This window comes from Mustela erminea, chromosome 8 (assembly GCF_009829155.1).
Source record: "Mustela erminea isolate mMusErm1 chromosome 8, mMusErm1.Pri, whole genome shotgun sequence".
Taxonomy (NCBI): domain Eukaryota; kingdom Metazoa; phylum Chordata; class Mammalia; order Carnivora; family Mustelidae; genus Mustela; species Mustela erminea.
In genome coordinates, this window is record NC_045621.1 from 76,463,333 (window position 1) to 76,485,034 (window position 21,702).

Consider the following 21,702-nt stretch of genomic DNA (forward strand, 5'->3'; position numbering starts at 1 on the left):
ATTATTTGAAACACGTCTGTAGTCAGATTACTCGCTTTTCTCTTCTTTTCTTGTCTAGCACTCTGAACCACCTTCCATGCCAAATCAGCTCTCCCCATCTCTGTTTGTATCATCTTTTGTCACTCAGCCTTCAAGCAGAGAAAACATGCTTTTCCCTTTCCCTCTTGCCTGGACTCCTGTATCCTGTCAGGTAGTACATGAATTCTTGCTTTATCCTATTTTTCAAAAGCACCCCTCTGCACTCCCTCTGCCCCTCCTCAAGTGAGAACACTTGCAGCTGCCATGTGGCAAGGGTCGTGAGTTCAGTCTCAATTCCTAAGTCCCTTCCAAGTCCCTCTTGACCCCTGCCAGCTGAATCCTTGTGAAGTGTTTTATACCATACTGTCCTATCATCAGTAGCTCTCCAGTGACTATAGCGTGACCTCTCCAATGACCTTCGCATTCAAGACTACCAAAACTATCTGATTTTTTCAAGAAAAGTTAAACTCCTGTTTTAAAAGGAAGAGGGGTTGTTTAGAACTTAGAAATTTAATGTAAGGGGAGTTATGATTCTTAGCACAGTTTGTATGTTTGTTTAATCTCCTATCTGCAGGTCTATCGGGAGATAATCTCCGTAAACAGAAATAAGAATCAACAACTGTGGAAATAGATTTTTAGAACAAACACACTGACAAGAGGAATAATAAGAGCAAAAAGTAGAGGGATTTGGCTTCCTGCTTGAGTGAACCTGGGGCCTCCTAGACATACTAGGATAATTTGGGAGCCTAAGGTTGTAATAACTTAAATGAGAGCATTTAGTATCAAGGTCCAACTAGAAGTGAAGCAAGAATTTAATGCATTTGTGTGTTAAGGCCTATGATAAAGACTAATGTGTTAAGATAAGAAAACTTCAGTTATTCTAAATATTTGATATTGTTCTTCAAATTAGAATAAAATACACAGTTTAAGAAAAAATTGTTCTAATCACAATCCTTTTTGAATTTATGCAATTTTCTTTAAATATAAAGCAAAAGTATTGCTTTGTGAAACTTGCTGAAAGATGAAAATACATGAAGATGATGATCATCAAACTACAATACCCCTATATGTAGTAGAACTGTAAACAAAGTGACATGCAGTTTAGAATGAATTAGTGTTCTGGAGTCAGACTGCTCAGGTTCAAATTCTGATTCTGAGTATTGGGAGGCAAGTTACTTAATCTTTCTGTTTCAGTTTCTTTAATTATAAAATATGAATAAAATATGAACTATAAAATATAAATTATAACATCAGTTGCCTCATAGAGTTGTACAGAGGAATAAGTGATAATAATGTAAAGCACTTTAAAAAGGTACCAATTACATTTTTGAGTACTTATTAACGACCTGCAAAGTATGACATGTATTTTATAGATGATGAAACTGAACCATAGAGACTGATACCTGCTGAAAGTAACACTGCTACCAAGCCCTACAGCCTTAGCAAGTCCAAGATCTTCACTCTTATCTCCAGACTGCCTCCTTGCTTTTGTATTGGTAGAGATATGATAATGGATACTGGCCCTGTTTTCAAGGTAACACTTTAAATAGAAAAACAAGAAGTGAATGGACAATTCTGCAAAGGTGATCTGGAAGCATGGTTTAAAAGGGTGCTTAACTGAGCCTGGAAGGGCTGGGGATGACTTTCATAGAAGTTTACTGGCTAAACCAGGTCTTGAAGTATGGACAGGAATTAGATCAGGGCTTGGGTGTGGTGGAAAGTGTCCTAAGCAAAGGAAATAGCAGGCAAAAGAGTGGAGAGGATGCAAATGATACAGAACGTTCCTTATTTACAAGAGGTCAGCTAGGCAGGAATGTAGAACCCAGGCTAGAACAGGGGCCTGATTTTAAGGGAACAAAGTTGAAGCAGTTTTCTTCTACTAGCCATGAAAATATAAGAAAAGGCAGTACAAATGCTTGTACACAATAATGTACACACTGGCCCCAAACAATCAGTACCCTTAGATGTACAAGCTGATACTCATTAACTGCCAGGCATAGGACCAAATCCTCTTAAATATAATGTATGCCCCATGCCTGAGGAGGTCAGATGTGCCTATAGGTAGTGTATACTTTTAAGGAAAATCACCTCATTAACAATTGAGAGAAATCACCCCTACTTCCTTCTTCCAGGTATTCTTTCTTAAGGAAACTTATGTATATTAGAATTATATGTTCAATTTCCTCTGTTTCTAATGGGAAACCATCTCCCCAACATCCTGCTTAAAAAATAACATTTTTGGTGTTTTAATCTAACCATTTTCATGGCAGTAGATCATCTGTAGGTTACATTCTCTGTGGGTAAGCTACAGAGAAATATTGGTTTAACGGCCTCCTTACACTCTATTCCTAAAAATTGATTTCAATATAATAGTGAGTTTAATAGTGTAAGCTTATTACTTAAAACCACTTATTAAGAAGTAATTAAAATATAAGCTAGTTGAGAAAATTTTAGTATAGGAAAATTTAGCACAGTACCTTCCTTATGCTGAAAGACAACTTTGTCCTTCTCATGCCTCCCTGGATAGGTTCTGGAAAAGTTATTTGTATGGTGCCACCATGTTGAGATACCTCATATCTTAACAAGGTTAGTATCAGTGACAGTGGAACTCCTTACAATGTAGTCTTTAATAATTCAATTTAACCAATAAAGTATAAGGAAATGCCAGGTACTGCATTAAGCACTAGGAATACTTTGAGTAAGACACAGCTCTGTCCTTAAATAACTCATTTTATGTGTATAAAAATATAAAGTTTCCATGATGTAATATGATAAGTACTAATTTAGAAGTATGGATCACATCCATATCAGACTTGAGAATCAAAAGGGAATATCCCCAGACCTGGAGAAAAAAATGAACCAATTCGGTAATTTTTTTTTTTTTCGCTAGAACCTGGATGTGGGAGGGTTGAATCATTTTATATAGGTCAGAAAAACATCTGATTAGCACTAACTTGTCTAGTGTTCATAATTCAAATGAATGATAATGTTACTGGAATTGCTCCTTCTTTTATCTTTGAGAACACCCGGTCTCCCTTGTAAGTGTTCTAAAAATGCAAATTATGTAAAATGTACCTGCTTAACTAGAATTATTTCCCTATATTATGTAATATATCATAAAATATTTTTAAAGTCAAGTCACTACCTAAAGGTGATAGTATTTCTAAGAACATTTAATGTGGTTATCACAATTTATATAAATTAAAATACTTTTGAGACTCTGAAAGCTATGAAAAATATTTCTCTAAAACTGATGCAAATTTTTATCTATGGACCAGAGAAGTTTTAATGTGAATCTGTGAACTATTTGTCACTGTAATTTGAATTCTTCATTTTGGATAATTTATTATGGATAAATCACAATTTTCAATCTGAACAGTCTTCACATTAAAATAATTTAAAGGAATGACCTTTGTCTAGCCTGTGTTAGAACTCACATTTTCCAAATTACATGGAGAGTTTCAGGTTCAGTATTTTCTCAGCTTTTCCATCTGAAGGTAACATCAACTTCCACAGTCAGCCATATTATTACTGTCACTTCTTTGACTCATTGCATTCTTTCCTAACATCTTCAATCCCAATGGTCACATGGCAATGACACTGATTTTATAAATATGGTAAATTAGAGATTTTATAGTAAATAAAAAAAGATTATTGGATATTGAAAAATTAGCACCTTCCAATCATTTCATGTAGAGGAAAAGAATGATACTGGTTCTATGTATTTGAAATACAATGTTAAAACATAGCAAGTTAGTTTCAAACAAATTTCTTTTTTTTTAAATATTTTATTTATTTGACAGAGAGAGAGAGATCACAAGCAGGCAGAGAGAGAGAGAGGGGAGGAAGTGGGCTTCCTGCTGAGCAGAGAGCCCAATGTGGGGCTGGATCCCAGGACCCTGGGATCATGACCTGAGCCGAAGGCAGAGGCTTAACCAACGGAGCCACCCAGGTGCCCCTCAAACAAATTTCTTATTTATGATAGAATAAACTGTACAGAGGGTCATAAATAATATTAAATATTATGTTTTATATTATTATATATTTATTACATTCATTATACAATTATAATATTGAGATATTTCCAAATCTCCTCACATTAGAAACATGAAATAATTTTTACCCACTATCATATTAGAAAGGCATCCTGATGTATTTGAAGGTGGATAATACCCTTTTTACCTATGAACAGTTAAAAATCTCATTTTTTAGTCCTACTGCCTTTCACTTACAGATGGAAATACTTCTCGTTTTCCCCCCAGCTTTACTGAGATATAATTGGCATATAACACGTATTAGTTTAAGGTGTAAGACATGTTGAGTTGAAACATTTATACATTGCAAAATGATTACCACCAGTAGTGCTGGCTAATACCTCTAACACATCACATAATTGTGGTGAGAACATATAAGATCTACTCATTTAGCAGTTTGTGGGGATAATACAGAATTATATGCTGTAATCACCATGTCATAAAATAATATCCAGAACTTACCCATATTTAATTGGAAGTTTTTACCCTTTAATCAATACTTCTAGTTTTTAAACTGCTTTCCCATGTATTTGATCCTCAAAAATCTCAATATATAAAAATATGTCATATGCAACATATAACATCTATAACATATTAATAACAACCATATATACAATTATGTTACATATATAATATCTAGAGAGAGTGGGAAATGTGGTTCAAATCATCTTTATTAAACCAAGAAAATGAAAAAAATGTTCATATGTTCTACAACTAGTCAGCAAACTATGGCCCAGAGGCCAAATCTGACCTACCACCTGTTTTTGAAAATGAAGTTTTATTAAAAGATAGAACGACTCATTCATTTACATATTGTTATGACTGCTTTTGTGATACATGGCAGAATTGAGTAGTGACCATTAGGCTCAAAAAGTCTAAAACTTTACTAATCTGGCCTCTTAGCAACAACAACAAAAAGTCTGACCTTGTTATGCACAATTTATCCTTAAAAATGATATTTAAAGAACTAATTTAAAACTATTTTTCTCATTTTATGATCTCAAATTTAATAGTATATAATATATCATATGCACATTTTCCATGAGAAATCTGAATACCATGGAAGGTGAAATAGAGAATTTCATAGCATTTAGGGTTAATATCTCATTTTATAATACAGGAAGGAGCATATCAAAATATTTATGCTTATAATAAAATAATTAGGGAAGCTCTGATTATTGATAATGATATAACTAGCATGAAATCAGAGAAGTAAAAAAAGTGTTCTCTTAAGGTGGAACTAATAGAGTTTTAATTTAGTATAGCACGCAATTCCCTTTCTACCAACATTTAAGATTAGCTTGTACTTAGTTAGCTAGCTCTTAACGGAAGCAAATACTGAATAATTCTTTCAGACTTAAAATACACACTAAGGCTTATTGAACCCCCACTTTTGAACACAATTTCCTATTAGGGAATTTTCCACTTGCGTACAAATATTTGGCTCTATTTTCTTTAAAAACATCCTCTGCAGAAAAGATGTGTTATAATTCTATTATATCTAATATAAAATTGTACCAAAGATAATAGATTCTAACCAGCTGGACATACAGATGAATTAAATATAGATTTGCTGGAAGACATACATAGCTTTAAACTATTGCCTGCCCCTTGATTTTCTACTCTTAAGATATTTAACTTTAGAGAAACTGGAAGTTTCTTTTTATTATTGCTAGACCCCCCCTTTATTATTGCTAGAAATTTCAGGGAAATTTAATTTGGAGAATAAAATAAAGAACTGATATAGATAGATAAATGAAACACAAATATATAGTAAAGTTAGAGATTTTTTAAAAAATGAAACTACATTTTAACTGTCAGAATATTTTGGTTTTAGTTTTTATTTTGATGTATTTGAACTATTGAAAAATTATGAGGTCTTTTCCCTAAAGTCCCCAAACTCAACATTTTTCTAAAAATGCATATGCAACCAACTTTCAAGTGTCTTTTTATGACTGTACTATAATTCTTGCAGGTCTTATCAACAGTAAGAGTCCAAAAACTCATTCTATATCTTATGAGCATTACCTTTATTTTTTTATTTTTGCATTACCTTTATTTATTCATTTTTCCTTATTTTGCTTAATTAAACCAAATAAAAACATTGACCTACTAAATACAAGGCATGTATACAGTTTGAAAGAAAATCTTACTTGATATTCTCCATTAGTTTGGTGCTAGATACTTTTCCCTCAAAGGCTGGTCAATAGGGACAAGGTTGAATAGAACCAAGGTAAAGAACTGCTGTCTGTTTGTCTGGTTTCTTCTTCTACCTCAGTGATTTCAATAGCTTTTTAGCAGGTTCCTTTTAAGAAGAAACACAATGTCATAATAGACATAAAAAGCTAATTGCTAAGTATTCCATAAATGTTAGTTCCCCCCCACCCCACCCCCTTATCTTCTTTATCCTTCCCTTCTACTTCAGGCTTTCTCAAATCAAAATCGCTATTCTTACCCTTGCTAGAACTTTTAAAGCTGGTTGGTACTGGTTCTGCAGGAGGAAGGAAAGAAAGTATGACTAGGAATCTCTCACTGCTTCTCCAGGCAAAAACTTTCTCCACTGTCCCATTTCAGATCTCATTTGCTTTTAGACAATTTAGTGGTATGTTAAAAACACTTGCCTGTATCACTAAAATGATAATTATACTGTAGTTCCATATTATGCTACTCATTAATTTGCAAGTTCCTGGGTATCAGAAACAAAATCTCAATACTCAATTCCTATCTGGGGCAGAGTACAACATAACTATTTATTGAATGGATAAAAATGTGTACCGACTGAATGATTCTTAATTTAACTGTATTTAAAATCTTATGTAACCTTCTAGTAATGAGGGCACTATGGTAAAAACAAATTAAATTTTCAATAAGTTGTCTATATATACCACTTTAATTTGGAAAGTTTAATTCACTAGAAGTAACTTTATTTAACAAATATTTCTAAAATTATATGTTTATTTACATAAATATATACATACACATGGGTTAAATGGTTTTCTTAATTGAGATTTTCATGTTATACATCTATTTTGTAAAATAAAAAATTTTGATAGAAAGATTAGAAGCATCAGAAACTTTTGATTAAGCCAAACTGATAGGTAGGGGACTTTTATGTTGATAGCTGAGTCAAGTTTATCTGCTGGGGAAGCCAGGAATTCTTAAAAAATTATAGACAGCAGTTAGATGTAAGTACTCTGCAGTTAAAAGCAGCAGTAGTTTATTTAACAGCTTGTTTGGAATCAAGTAGTACTTACTGTTTTGGTTTTTGCTGACTTTTTCCATTTACAAATGAATCAGTGCCCATTTGAAATAGTTTCAAAATACAGTCAAAATGAAATGTCCCAAGTTCACCAATATATTTTATTAACTGGAATGATAGTACTCTTTAATGGTATTTTCCTGGTACTGAGTTTGCGTATTTCTTCACACATTCTGTAAATGAACACCCGCCAAAATAAATATCTATTATATTTATACCAGATTGTTTCTATGTAGGAACACCATGTTACACTGCTTGCTTTCTTGAAGGAATACAAAAGATTAGAAGTTGTGAATGTTGACTATAAACTTTGGTTTCTTTTTTTGAAATGCTACCTCAAACTAGAATTTTCAAAACTGAAATTTACTGATACTAAAAGGTATTCACAAAACAGAATCTAGGTAAAAAAAAATAAAAAAAAAAAGAAGGTTCAAATATATAACCAACCCTCAGTACTAATTTTTATCAAACATCTATCAGTTTTTGTCCTAAGAAAGCATTTCAAAGTAATGACCCAATAAAACAATAGAACACCAAAATAGGCACGAATTTTTTTCTCATTTGTTTTGAGTGTGGTGCTTTGTAATTTCTATGAATGGTCTCTGAAGATCAAGTTCACTGTTTTTAAGATTGAGAAAAGAGACTTGCTCAAGACTGAACAAAGAGGAGACTGCAGAGCCAAGGCCAGAGTTTCTGCAGTGTCTGCAAAGGGCCTCCAGAGTTTCTCCAAGGAGCAGCGGGAGCCAATGGTGGGGCTGTGTAAGGGCTAGGCAGGCAGGACCCTCACGATCCAGATACACACTGCATTCTCTTTAACAAGAGTTGCTCAGCTTGCATCTCTGACATATTTGAAATTTTGGGTAAGAATGAGCTTGAGGGGCGCCTGGGTGGCTCAGTGGGTTAAAGCCTCTGCCTTCGGCTCAGGTCATAATCCCAGGGTCCTGGGATCAAGCCCCGCATCGGGCTCTCTGCTCAGCAGGGAGCCTGATTCCTCCTCTCTCTGACTGCCTGTCTGCCTACTTGTAATCTCTGTCTGTCAAATAAATAAATAAATTTAAAAAAAAAAAAAGAATGAGCTTGAAAAGAAGACTTGTGCTCTTAAAAATAAATACTTGGAAACCACTGTACTATCTCGTGCCCTGTAGGAAGAAAACATGGGGACCCAAATTTGAAATGATGTCACTGTTAGTAGCTACCATGAGAAACACTTAGAAATTGCATTTCAAAATAAGGGAAAAGGGGTTCTGAACGTAGCTACCATGAGAAACACTTAGAAATTGCATTTCAAAATAAGGGAGAAGGGGTTCTGAATGTAGTTTCTATAAAAGTAAAACCTTTCTTCTTCTTCTTTTTTTTTATACTGTGGTTATTGACTTGGTGGTTCTAGAAATTTGAATCCTACAGAAATGAATAACGAATAAACAAAGTTTGGTAGAGGAACTTCCAATGTGTTTCAAAATACAAGGAGAGCCAGAGCCTACAGAAAAGCATAAGAATAAACTAACAGAAATTAGAACACTGGAACGCTTTATGGACATATTGACAGTAAAAGCAACACATGGACAAACACTAGGAAACAGATTTCTGGAAATGAGGTGCTCCGGTGAGAGTAGAGGTAAAGGAAATGACATTCCTGGTTGGGGGAACAACAAAGCTGAGGAAGGGAAAACATGTTTATTGAAGAGAAAGATCCAAATGGAGAGGAGTGTATGTGTCACTGATGTATAAGCTTGAATTGGTAAAATGGAGTTATTTTGAAGAAGTACTTTGAAGGCAATAGAAGATGACACTGAATTTAAAGTATGCAAAAGGGGCAATGGGTACTACCTTTGGTACTCAGCAAGTGCTTTAGTGCTAATAAGCCGGTAGTGTATTCCGCAAGGCACTTTTCTTTTACTGTCTTAAATTACTGGTTGTAGAAGTATCAAAAGATACAAGATTGTTTTTATAGATTTATTTCTTTAAGATTTATTTATTTGAGAGGGAGAGTGTGTTTGTGTGTACATGCAAGGATGGCAGGGGCAAAGGGAGAAAATCTTCAAGCAGACTCACCGCTCAGCATAGAGCTCCATGCAGGGCTTGATCTCACGACCCATGAGATCACGACCTGAGCAGAAAGAGTTGGACACTTAACCAACTGAGCTACCTTGGTGCCCCTGTTTTCACGGATTTAAAGTCACATAGGCAATGGACACAAAGCGACATTTTATATTTTTGCAATTGTGCTGACAAAAAAATAAAAAATAATAAAATAAGAGGTAACTTAGCCATACTCCATGACCTAATCCCTCTCTTTCATCAGATTATATATCACATATAAGTTTTAGTTTTTAATCATCCTTTTTTTTTTTTTTTTTTTTGAGAGAGAGAGAGAGTGCACATGAGCATGTGGAGAAGGGAGGGGAAGAGCCAAGGGAGAGGGAGAAAGCATCGCAAGGAGGCTGAATGCTCAGTGAGGAGCCCCAGGTGAGGCTGCATCCCCGGCCCCTGAGATCATGACCTGAGCTGAAATCAAGAATCACATACTTCATGGATTGAGTACCCAGGTGCCCCCATCATTCTGCCCCACCCACCTTTTTAAAGATTTTATGTATTGGAACGAGAGAGAGAGAGAGAGAGCACAAGTGGGGAGGAGGGCAGAGGGAGAGTGAGAAGCAGACTCCCCCCTTTAGCAGGATGCCCAATGTGGGGCTCACTCTCAGGACCCTGAGATCATGACCTGAGCTGAAGGCAGCTGCTCAACCGACTGAGCCACCTAGGTGCCCCCTTCTCAGCCCTTTCTAAAGCATTTGGAAAACAAGAAATTTTGTTTAATAGTAAGTGCTTTGGGCTTGAGAAATATTTAAAATAGCCTCTCCTGGGGCAGGGTAGAAATATTTGTATACATTAGAAAAATAATGGATATTATTAGACAATTAAAACTGAGGAAAGAAAATTCTTTAGAAATTTTTGAATTAAATGACCCTGAAGAAGTTTTCTTTTCCATTTACAGCTTTTATTTTTGTTTCTTCACTATGCAAGATGTGGAGGCAAAATTTTACCTAGTATAATAAAATAAGTATTATAAAAAAATAATCAATGAGCTAGAAATACCCTTCCAAGGTCATATCAATGAACGGTCTTTAGAAAGAGTTTATTGTATGATTATTAATTTTTAGGGAAAAACATATATCATTTTTTAAAAGTGGTACAAATAATATACATAAAATAGATCTCAAATGAAATTATCTCACAAAGATTTTTTAACTTCTGAATATATTTTTCCAATCTCTAGTGTCTTCAGACCACCCAGATGAAAATGTTACATGTTTCTTCCCCTCCTTTCTCTTTTCCCAAGTTCATTGTAGAGGTCTGTGGCTATGCATGCATGCACATGCCTTTGGTTCTTTCTAAGATCTGGTACAGAGAAAATCTTTTGTTTTTTAAGATTATTTATTTATTTATTTGACATAGAGAGAGATCACAAGTAGGTGCGCGGGTGGGGAGGGGGGGGTTGGAAGCAGGCTCCCTGCTGTGCAGAGAGCCTGATGCTGTTGAGGGGCTGGATCCCAGGACTCTGGGATCATGACCTGAGCCCAAGGCAGAGGTTTAACTCACTGAGCCACCCAGGTGCCCCAAGAAAATTATTTTTTTAAGAAGCAAATTTTTTTTCTTCTTGGGAGTTACCTGGTTTTGCTGGGTAAATACTGTGATACGCTTGTTGAGAGGTGTGCATGGGAAGTCTGTCAGGAGGCATGCTTGACTGAGAATAGTGGTTATTGGACAGTATTCTAAAATGAATGGCTACTATAACTGCAGTGTTTTTGTTTTTCTTAGAAAGCAGGCTTGGAAGGAGAGATGAATTGCATTTAAATAAGACTATTAGGAGAGGGAAGAGAGGAGAGTGGCGAAATGGCTGGTTTCAGATCAGAACGTGGTTTTGAAGAGTAATGATATGTTGATTATATATTATATGTTGATTATAAACTTTCTGGTAACCTCACTCCATTTTCCAGTTCTGACAGCTAACTTCTGCAGCTCCCATTTCGTGCAGCTATATCTGCCCTGTGCATGAGCAGGGGAGAAAAATCAGAGGCTTCTTGATCTAAGAATCTCTGGATTACTCACAAGCATAAGTGCGCACACACGCTTGCAGAACTGTCACGCATGCACACAAATGCATATAACCATTAAAAATGTTCCTGCCTTTGACCTTTGACCAGGGGAGGTCAGTTTCTTTAAAGATCACTCTGTTCTTCCAATCACTGTGGTTATACTCATAGTAAAAAAAAATTGAATTTTAAGAGCACGCACAAATTTATTCGGGCCTCTGATAAGCGACTAGAAACAGATGGAAAGTGCCAACTTTTGGGGGCTTCCAGGGACACACAACCTGTGAATATAACCATTTAGAAATTTTTCATCATTTATCTTGTTTTCTTTTGCCCAAGATTCCTTTGTACTTGTGGGATATTAAGAACAAAAGCTATATACTTATATGGATAAAAGACTTCATTCTCATTTCTCTTTATAACTCAAGAAACATCACATCAAAGCTGTTTTATTAGTTTTTCACAGTGGTGGTATTATGAATATGATTCTGCTAATTCTTAAAATGAGCAACTACTGTCAGAAAAAGCCTTTTGTTACATAATTAACTTTAATACTGGATCATTTTTGTTGTATGGTCTTATTGTTAGGTACTTATCTTTATTTCACATCTACTTTTGTCCTATAATAACTAATATTTTCTGAACCAGAATAGATCTTAGAGATCATCTAATCCAGCTAAACTGTGCAGAGAAAGACATTTCATCTTACAGATTTCATGAAAATAACTTTTATGGAGTACTACATAAAGATGGATAACTGAATCCTGGAAACATAGATGTATTTCATATTAAAGAACTTTCACAAAGAAACCTTTTGAAAATACTAATTAGAATTTGTAAGTTGATACGTAGGGATGAACAATATGTGCATTGACTTGCTCAATGAGAGGGCTGACAGAACTGTGTTAGTTAAGATGCTTTGGCTGTAAATAATAGAAAATGCAATGAGAACTCACTTAAAACTAAGGAATATTTATCTGATGCTAAAATGTTTTGAGTTAAGGTCATCCCCAAGTTGGCTAATTCAGCAGCTCAATTACTTCATCAATGACAGGATCTAGCTAACTTCCCATTTTGTCATCCTGAGTATCTAGGGTTGTCAGATTAAGTACAGGACATAAAGTTAAATCTGAATATTAGTTAAATGATATATATCCCTTGTGATATATTCATTATCTGAAATTTCATATTTAGCTGGGTCCCTGCATTACTGTTTCTCAAATCTGGGAAACTTATTAGCATCTTGGTTTTTCTTTCAAGGCTAGCTCTACTTATCATCACAAGACAGCTACCTTATCTCTTGGTGTCATATGTATATGCCAAAATCCAGTGGCATAATAAAGATTTGGTTGCTAAGGAAGAAGGTGGAGGAGAGGTGGTTTTGTAGGTAACCAACAATACAGGTCGCCAGGCAAATCTGAATTTTTGTTGATCGAAACATAATTTCCTCTAATATTAAGTAGTTAATTATATCATAATATGTAATTCAGCCTGCCTTCTGATTCAAGGATAGGATTTCTTTTCTGTAAAATTCTATTTTTTGTTTTTGAGTCTCTTTGCTGGAACTGGGAAAGCCCCTATCACTGGTTGCATCTAAAATAACAATTTTTATTGAGAATTCTGAACTAAGGGAAAGCATAGCTCATTTGCACATTTGCCCTTTCCACATTATTCATAGGGCAAATTTAAGAGGTCTTCCATGTTCATGGTTGCTGGTTCTTTCCTGCTCCTTTATGTCAGTTGTTCACATTATGCATGGTCACGTTATACCTCCGTTTCCTATGTTCTCTTCCTCCTTCCACTCTCCCACCTTTAAAACCATAAAATATCCATAGGGCCATATTTGTTCTTAAATCATAATGGTTTTACATGGGCTAGATAAGCTAATCTGTATTAATATTTACTTTACTAATGTGTTGTACCTCTGAGGTAATTTAAAGCTTTAATCATTTCAACAGTTCAACCTCTTTAAAAAGCTCTTCAGGAATGCTGCCAATTTCGGCATCTTAATGGCATGGCACTTTTGGCTTCCCTATCACATTCTCAGAGGCAGGTGGCTACAGGGAAGATTGGCCTATATGACTCCACTGCTTGGAGTATGTTCATTATGTCTGTCTGGTCTCTCTTATGCCATCTTTTATTCCCTCATCACATTCACATTGCAATCCACTGGTTTCTGCAGTCGTTTTCTCCACCCGATTTCATGTCTCATCTTGAGTGATTCATAAGTGACTTGAGTATTTATAGATGTGCCCCACCCAACACCCTAGATCCAGCATTTCTTGACCTCTTCTGCTGCACTGGCCTTTAACTTCTTTGGACTTCAGTGATCTACTACCAGTGCCATATTCCACTGTTACCTCGCCATTCCCAGTAACTCTTTACCCTTCTTAATGACACTTCACAATGTTACTCCCTTATTGAGTCCCTGCTGTTTTCCATGGTCCCTCTTCCTTACCTCTATCAAACTATTTGATTTCAAAGGAACATAAGCCTTCAGACTATAACAAAGATTCAAGTCTCTGAGCCCCTACATGAACTGGATTCTCTCCATCCTGCTCTATGTCTTCCATCTAACCCTGCATGCTATGGCTTATCTCATCAACTAATCTCAACTTCCATCACACTCAACCTTTAAACTCCTATCCTGGACGGGTGTAAAATTTTGTCCTTTGAAATTCAGCACCTATGTACCTAAACCTGCTAAGTAAAGGTAGGCCACTGCCATTTATCAGCAATGCAAAGAAGATAAGAGTATGGACTCTGGAGCTAGCCCACAAAAGCTCAGTTCCAGGATCCTCCACTTATTAGCTGGGTACCCTTAGAAAAAAAGCATGACCACTTTGTGCCTCATTTTCATCATCTGCAAAGAGGGGATAATAGTCAACATATCTCACAGATATATTATGATGGATAAATGAGCTGATATTTAAAAGGTGCCTAGAGTAGTATATAATGGTTAAATAAATATTTTACTTTTCCCTTAGTTTTGTTTCCATTTTTAATAATAGATATGCCAAACCTTCACTCTTAAATTCTCCAACCAGCTCATGATCCATTACTTCAGCAGAAGATCTGGCCTAATTCTTAGAGTATATATAGGACATTACATGCGAACTCCTTTAAATTATCGTCCACTGGGGGCGCCTGGGTGGTTCAGTTGGTTAAATGTCTGCCTTTGGCTCAGGTTATGAGCATCAGGTTCCCTACTCAGTCGGGAGCCTGTTTCTCCCTTTCCCACTGCCTGCTGCTCCCCCAGCTCATGTTCTCTCTCTCTCTCTCTGTCAAATAAATAAATAAAATCTTTAAAAAAATTATCTTCTCCAGATAATTTAACTACATTGATACACTGTATGTCTTTCTAACCTAAAAGAAAGAAATGACCTAAGTGAAATAAATTTTCCTCCCTTTCTTAAGATCTTATCCCTCAAATACCTAACATTTCCTGTGTATATTTAACCTTTTTCTACTTGCTCTTGTCTTTAACCAATAAACATGGTTTATTCCTAAAAAAATAACCAGAAATCCTTTTTCAACTCTGTATTTCCTTTTTGCTATTTTCCTATCTTCATCTGTTCTTCATCAGATGTCTACATTTACTGTTTCTATCTTTACTTCTCTCATGACTATTTTTGACAAATGATAGTAATTATAAGAAGGTCTAATATTAAAATTAAGTGGAAATAAAGTCAGAGGGGTCAAAACTTTAGAACTTGGCTTTTGCCCAACCTTATCCGTACATAGATACTCATGATCTTGAATGGCCATATATCTTATAATGGTTTTCTTGCTCTTTTTTTCTGTCTTTTTTTTTTTTTAGATTTTTATTTATTTGACAGACAAAGATCACAAGTAGGCAGAGAGTCAGGCAGAGAGAGAGGGAGAGGAGGAAGCAAGCTCCCCGCTGAGCAGAGAGCCCGATGTGGGGCTTGATCCTAGGACTCTGAGATCATGATCTGAGCCGAAAGCAGAGGCTTTAACCCACTGAGCCACCCAGGTGCCCCTCTTTTTTTTCTGTCTTAACTAATTAATTGTTTTAGTTTGACTGCCCCTGCTGTTTCCTGTTTCCCTCTTCTAAAACGAAACCAGCCCCACAGAGTCCCACTACAATCAAGGCTTCACTGTTCACTATTCCACCACAATTATTATCAAGGGTAGCAACAACATCTGTACTGCCAAACCAAGAGGTCAATTCTCAGTCTTCATCTTAATCAGCTTCTCAGGAAGTTGGTAGAGTTGATCATTTCCTCCTCTTTAAAACCTTTTTTTCAGTGGCCTTCAAGATACCACTTCTCTTAGTTCTCTTCCCATTTTGCTAGTTATACTAGTGGATCTCTCTTGGCTTCTTTTGCTGGATTCTTCTCACTTATCTGCCTTTAAAATGTAGAGTACTCCAAGCACTATCCTCAGACATCTCTTATTACCATTCTTCATCAATTCCCCCTTGTTGACCTCAATTAGTTTTTTAGCTGGAGATACTATTTATATGCTGATGACTCTTAAATCTATATTTCAGTCCAGATTTTTCCCTTGAACTCGATATTCATGTATCTAAATGCCTACACAACATATTCCCTTGGATTTCTAACAGGCTATCAAACTTAATACATTCAACAAACTTTTGTTTCCCCCCAACCTTTTCCATCCTTAGTCTTCTCCATCTCAGTCAGGGAGAGTGTATAAACATGGGGAGCTCTGTGGGGAACACAACAATAAAGCTGATAAAAGAATGAAAACCAGTGAAGGAGACGGAGAAGTAGAAGAAGAGGAAAATGTAAGATCAAGAAAGAAATGAGAGGAATAGCCAATCCTGGAAAAGCTATAAAGATAAGTATAAAGTGAGGGCTAAAAATGATCCAGAGGATTAGCATTTCAGAAATCACCGATGACCACTGCTTTGGTATATTGGGAATAGTTTACTTGGGAAATAGAAACATGGCCGTCTAGTGTTAGTAAGTGCAAGCACACACATACCTTACAAAATTTAAGCCAAACATTCATCCAGAGTTTCAGTTCTGTACTGTATTTTTGAATGCTTCAGGCTACCTTTCCATCTGTATAACTTAGAAGGACCTCATATCTAATATGTCCTATAATGAACTCATTTATATTCTTTTCTCTGTTCTCCTTACTCCCAAACAAATTAATGCCAAATACCAAATTTTCCTAAATTCTCTATGATGTTGAACAACACCAATACCTAGTCACATATCTACAGTAGAAAAAACCTTAAAGATCATTCTGTTTCTTTCTTTCCACCCATTTCTAACTTGTGAAATCTGATGGAAGCCCCTAATCTCACCAGCCTAACTTGAGTCTCTATTGGCCTCCGTATCCTCAAGCAACATAATAACAAGCCTTCTAACTGGCTCCCTTGCCTAACAACTTCCTATGCCCAACTCTTTCAGCTATATAGTTACTAGTTATCTTGCAATAAAGCACTTTAGTTAAAAACTGAAAGGTGCTTCTGACTTCCCAACTGCAATAACACAATCTTAGAATAATATACCAAGGCCTTTGAAATTTGGCTCTCACCTACCATTCCAACCTCACTTTATGACAGTTCCTCTCTTGCCTTAATATAATCAAACTGAAGTACATTGCAGGGGGCTTGCAAATATTTCCCATACTTCTGTCTTTTGAATAAATAGCTAGAGTTTTCAAAGTTCAAATAACCTTTTCTCCCTAAATTGTAAATTTCAGAAAGTTTGGAAAATAAAAGAAAAAAGCCATAATATTGTCATTGTAATGTAACATCTTTGTTTCCCTCCTAATAGTAAACATAATTTTGCATAATATTCTTGCATAGTTAGCTATTCCTTGTCATGGTGCAGAAAAAGAATATCAGAAACTATACCATATTATTTTGAGGAAGGAAAAAAAAATAGAAGAACAAAAAAAGGGTGGGGACAAAACAGAGCTATGAATAAGGTTTAGGATGCATACCATGATGACCTACTCATCTACCATGGGTGAGCCACATATTTGGCTTTCAATTTTCTAGTAACCAATGTTAAAAACAGAAACTTTGTTAGTTATCCAAGTCCCGGTGTCCATGTGATTAGAATAAAATGTCCCAGTAATTTCAACTCATCTTGGAACAAATACTGTAAAAAGACATTCTTCTGAGTTTCTTCTAAAGAGAACACCAGGTGATATACTTAACAACTTCTGGGAAGACTCCTTATTAGAAAAAACACATCTCATTTCACATCATTGTTCATATTGAGAATCAATATAGATTGATGTCATTTCACAAATCAGAGTGATTTTGTAAAAACCATCTTTTTGGAAATCATTTGATACTATTGAGATACCCAGATCTTTGCTGGTCTGCTTTAATCATGGCTAAATATTAACACATTGAAATACTCACATATAGTATATATTAGTCACAGTAGTGACTGAATTTTACCTGTCAATAAAACTTTCTGAATAATGTTTTTCTTAAAAATGGAATTTTAAATAGTTCTTGTAAAAGGTGAAATCTTAAAACTTCAGGTTTCCTATTGGGCAGTTAAGTCTTACTTAGAAGACTGGACTTTAGGTTAAGAAGTAAAAATTCTCTTTTCTTGAGCATGAGTGTGATTCCCCCTGAATAAGCTCTCGTGGCTGGGACAGGGATGCTATAGTCTTGGGTTTTTATATCTAACAGAATATAGGATGTTATCCTAGAAGGACTCAAAATTAGTTGAATAATATACTCTAGTTTGCAGAGATTCTCACTGTCCCCAACCTTGAGTCCTCTCCACAAAGATAGCTAGGTACAAGGACAAATTCTGGGCCACCTTGACTGATAAATTGAAATATTACATGTCCTTAAGAAGCTTAGATACTAAAATCTTTGTTTTTACATTCTCTGAGTTTTTTAGAACATTTGATAAGATAAAAGCAGTTTTTCAACTTTTGCCTTTATCAGTGTTTGTAGGGTTTTGAGATATGGATTCTTGTCCCTAATTAATTCTGTCACTAACTAGATGGCCAACCTTGAGCAGGCTACTTCAAGTTTCTGAGCTCAGTTTCCCTCACTTTGTAAAATGAGGGAATTGTAGTAGGTAATTGGCTCCATAGGATTCCTTCCAGTTCTGAGTCACACTGATCCTCTGCCCATCAGCTACAGGGGAAGAATCTCCTCAGTCTGAAGAGAGTAAGTAGTTACTAATGTTTCTCTAACAGTGGATCTGGAATACTAGGTGACAGTCACATATCTTAGGTGAGAGCATAGACTTTGCAGGGGAAAAGTCCTGGTTCTAAGCTGCCACTTACTAGTACATGGCCTGGGGCAAGAATTAACCTCTCTGAAGCTCAGTTTCCCTGACTATAAAGTGAGAATGATACAAGCCCTTTAGGGTTGTTGTATTCAAGGGGACACTATAAATCCTGCACTAAAAGTACAGTGTCTACACAAAGCAAGTGCTCAATCAAACATATCCATTTTCAACATTGTTGTTTCCTTGGGTCCACTGAAATAATTGCTCTTCTAACAGCGTTTCTCCAAACTGAGTATCAGCACTATTATAGTTACAGTATTTAAAGGTTTTCAAGGTGCCAACTTGGCTGACTAGTAAAAAAATTGGAAAGACACTGGCTCAGGGGATTTTTAAAAAATTAACCAAAACAACCTGTGTGTTGACCTTTACCCTGTAGTTCTTTTATATAATAACAACCTATTAATAGACATAACTTTAAGCTGTTTGATTTAGTGCTAATGTAGTCCAGGCCAAATATGCTACCTTTCTTGCCTGCTACGAAGAAATTTAATGGAAGTTTTCTTCATTTTTCTGTTTGATTTGAAATAAGATTGTGGGGAAGTTCTTAGTTTTGGGTTCCCATCAATAGATATTTAGTCCCTTTAACTTTTGAACATTTGTTGATTATATTTAAATACAACTATATGTGATAAAATCATTCTTAGATTGTTGAGATAAGCTTTGAAGGCTGTATAAGTACTTATTTTATAATTTAAAAACAATTGCCTAACCATAAAAGAAAAGGAAAAAATTCCCCAAATGTGGGAAACCAGAGTTCTTGGCTATGCTCTTAAACTACAGCAGGAAATATGTGTTTGTTTATTATGACCCTAGTGCTTTCATAGCCAGATTAATTTCAAACACAGAGTTTGCATTCCTTTTAACCCATAATTGTCACCCTGACTTGTGGAAACTAATAATTTGCAGGGAGTTCAAGGAGAACATTTGCATAGTTTCATCTAGTAGAACCTGGATTGTGCCATAGATTTAGAGAAAGACCCTATGTGAACAATTCTAACCATAGGGCCGCCTACAGGTTGTGTCAGTTACCACAAAGTAACTTTCTGGGTCAACCTATGTTAAAGGTGGCTTTCATGGACTATCAAATTTTATAGCAAAGGAATTCTGAATTATCATTATAGGTTTAAGAATCTCTCCTTCGTGATTCTTTTTAGGTTTCTCCTCATTCATGAGATGTGAACCTCAACTGATTTGTACCAAGTTGTGGAAGAGTAATTACTTGTATTTCTGTTAGAAAGTTCTCTGAAGGATAAAGGGTGAGTAATATGTTATATAGATAGATAATGAAGAATCTATACTGATTCATAAATCTTGAATACCTGATTGTTAAATATTTAAAATGTATCAAGCCATTTGTATAGACTTTCATTATATTAATTCAATTTCAAAAGTTTTTTTAGGAACTAGCTTATTATTTTCTGTCTCTATAGCTCTATTTCCTTTAATATTTTATTGTTTAATTAACTTTCATGGAACTTCTCTTATTTTAGCAATTTTAAAGAATTGTTTACCAAATTTATATACAACCTTCCAAAAACTGCCTATAATTATTATTAATTTGTCAAAATTGATTTAATTATAATAAGATTATTTAGTGGATACATCTTATAGCTTCTGAATTAAAGAATGACAAAAAGGGGGACTTAACTGATGCTAAGATATTAGGGATCTGCTGGTTCTATTCAGTATCACAGTGGCAGTTGAACTGAAATGTTTGTGTTTTGATGTCCCACCTGCTCAATCTTATACTTTTTGGTTACTATGGTAAGAAAAATTGGTAGAGTTGAATGTAAGGAATAGACAAAAATGGTTTAGCAAAATCCTGTCTGAGTCTGGCAGAAATCCTGCTCTCTCCCCATTTTGTCCACCCTCAAACTTGCCAAGCCTTGTTCACTTTGGCTTTATTTTAAAAATGCATTTCTGGTGAGTGAGGAAAGGTTTTGTACTGTGTTTTCAATGACTCACCCAAAATAACTCCATTGAACTTGTAAACGGTTCTGTTCTGAATGCAGATTGTGTTTGTTCTGAGATGGGCATGAAGGAGCTGCAGAAAGGAGATTAGAGAAGGGAAATGTGGGAGAGGCAGTACAGTTTATATTTATTCAGGTTTAGGCACACATAAGAATTATTTTTAAAAAAGACATTGTGTATGTGTGCATGTATGTGTGTGTGTTAAAGAACTATCTATGAGGTCAGTACCATTTAAAGCGTTTAAAGATATATTAGTATTAGATATGGTTTATGTAGTCACCAACCTCTTCTGATTCTTATAAAATGAGGTAGGAAAATTTACATGTGAATATATAATTCCAAATATGTGCATTGTGAAACTTTTTAAAGTGCTAAATGGCTTCAAATAGGGAATAATAATATATGTGATATAAGCTAGAAATCAGTCTTAAAACAGGAAGAATATATCTATCAAGACATTGATCATATGATAAGACAGTGTCAAAACTAGGAAATGGAATAATGACATCCTCTTGTTTTGTTGTGTCAGCATAAAAATGTTTAATATCAAGTGGCATAAACTGAGTATTTAATACTGATAGATGTGCCTCAAAAGATTTTATGTTTGAAAATGTCAGAGATCTTTAAAACAATATTTAAGGCAGAACTGAAAAGAAAAAGAAAAAAGGACTGATCTAAATTTTCATGAATTCATGAAACAGACCAAATAAAACTTACTCTGTTACATAATCTTGCTTCAGTCAATTGTTGATGAAGAATAGATGAGCTATTCTTACCTGTTGCTCAGAAACACCAAAGAATTGAGCCACTGGGGGCGGGGGGAACACAAGCTATCTACAAGGTTTTACCATGGAGAAGGTAAATTTAGCATTACGTGACAAACTGAAAAAATTGTGATCTGAAGACAGTGAAATGGATGATAAAATGACACGTTTTTAACATGCACAAATTAGAAAGTATGTAAATTTACCCAGATTATGTAAATAATCTGCAAGGCAAAGTTCCAGTGCTATTAACACCTGCTTCTCCTTCTGATGTGTACTTGAGAAAATAAGGGA

General features: G+C 35.3%; 1 long non-coding RNA gene across 1 annotated transcript in view; it reads left to right on the plus strand.

The window, feature by feature from the left end:
* The window catches only part of LOC116597859, a 44,738-nt gene extending 23,279 nt beyond the window's left edge, over positions 1–21,459 (plus strand). Inside the window, exon 2 of the long non-coding RNA XR_004288817.1 lies at positions 19,828–21,459. This is a non-coding gene — a long non-coding RNA (uncharacterized LOC116597859). The remainder of the gene's footprint in view (positions 1–19,827) is intronic.
* Positions 21,460–21,702: the final 243 nt, after the last annotated feature.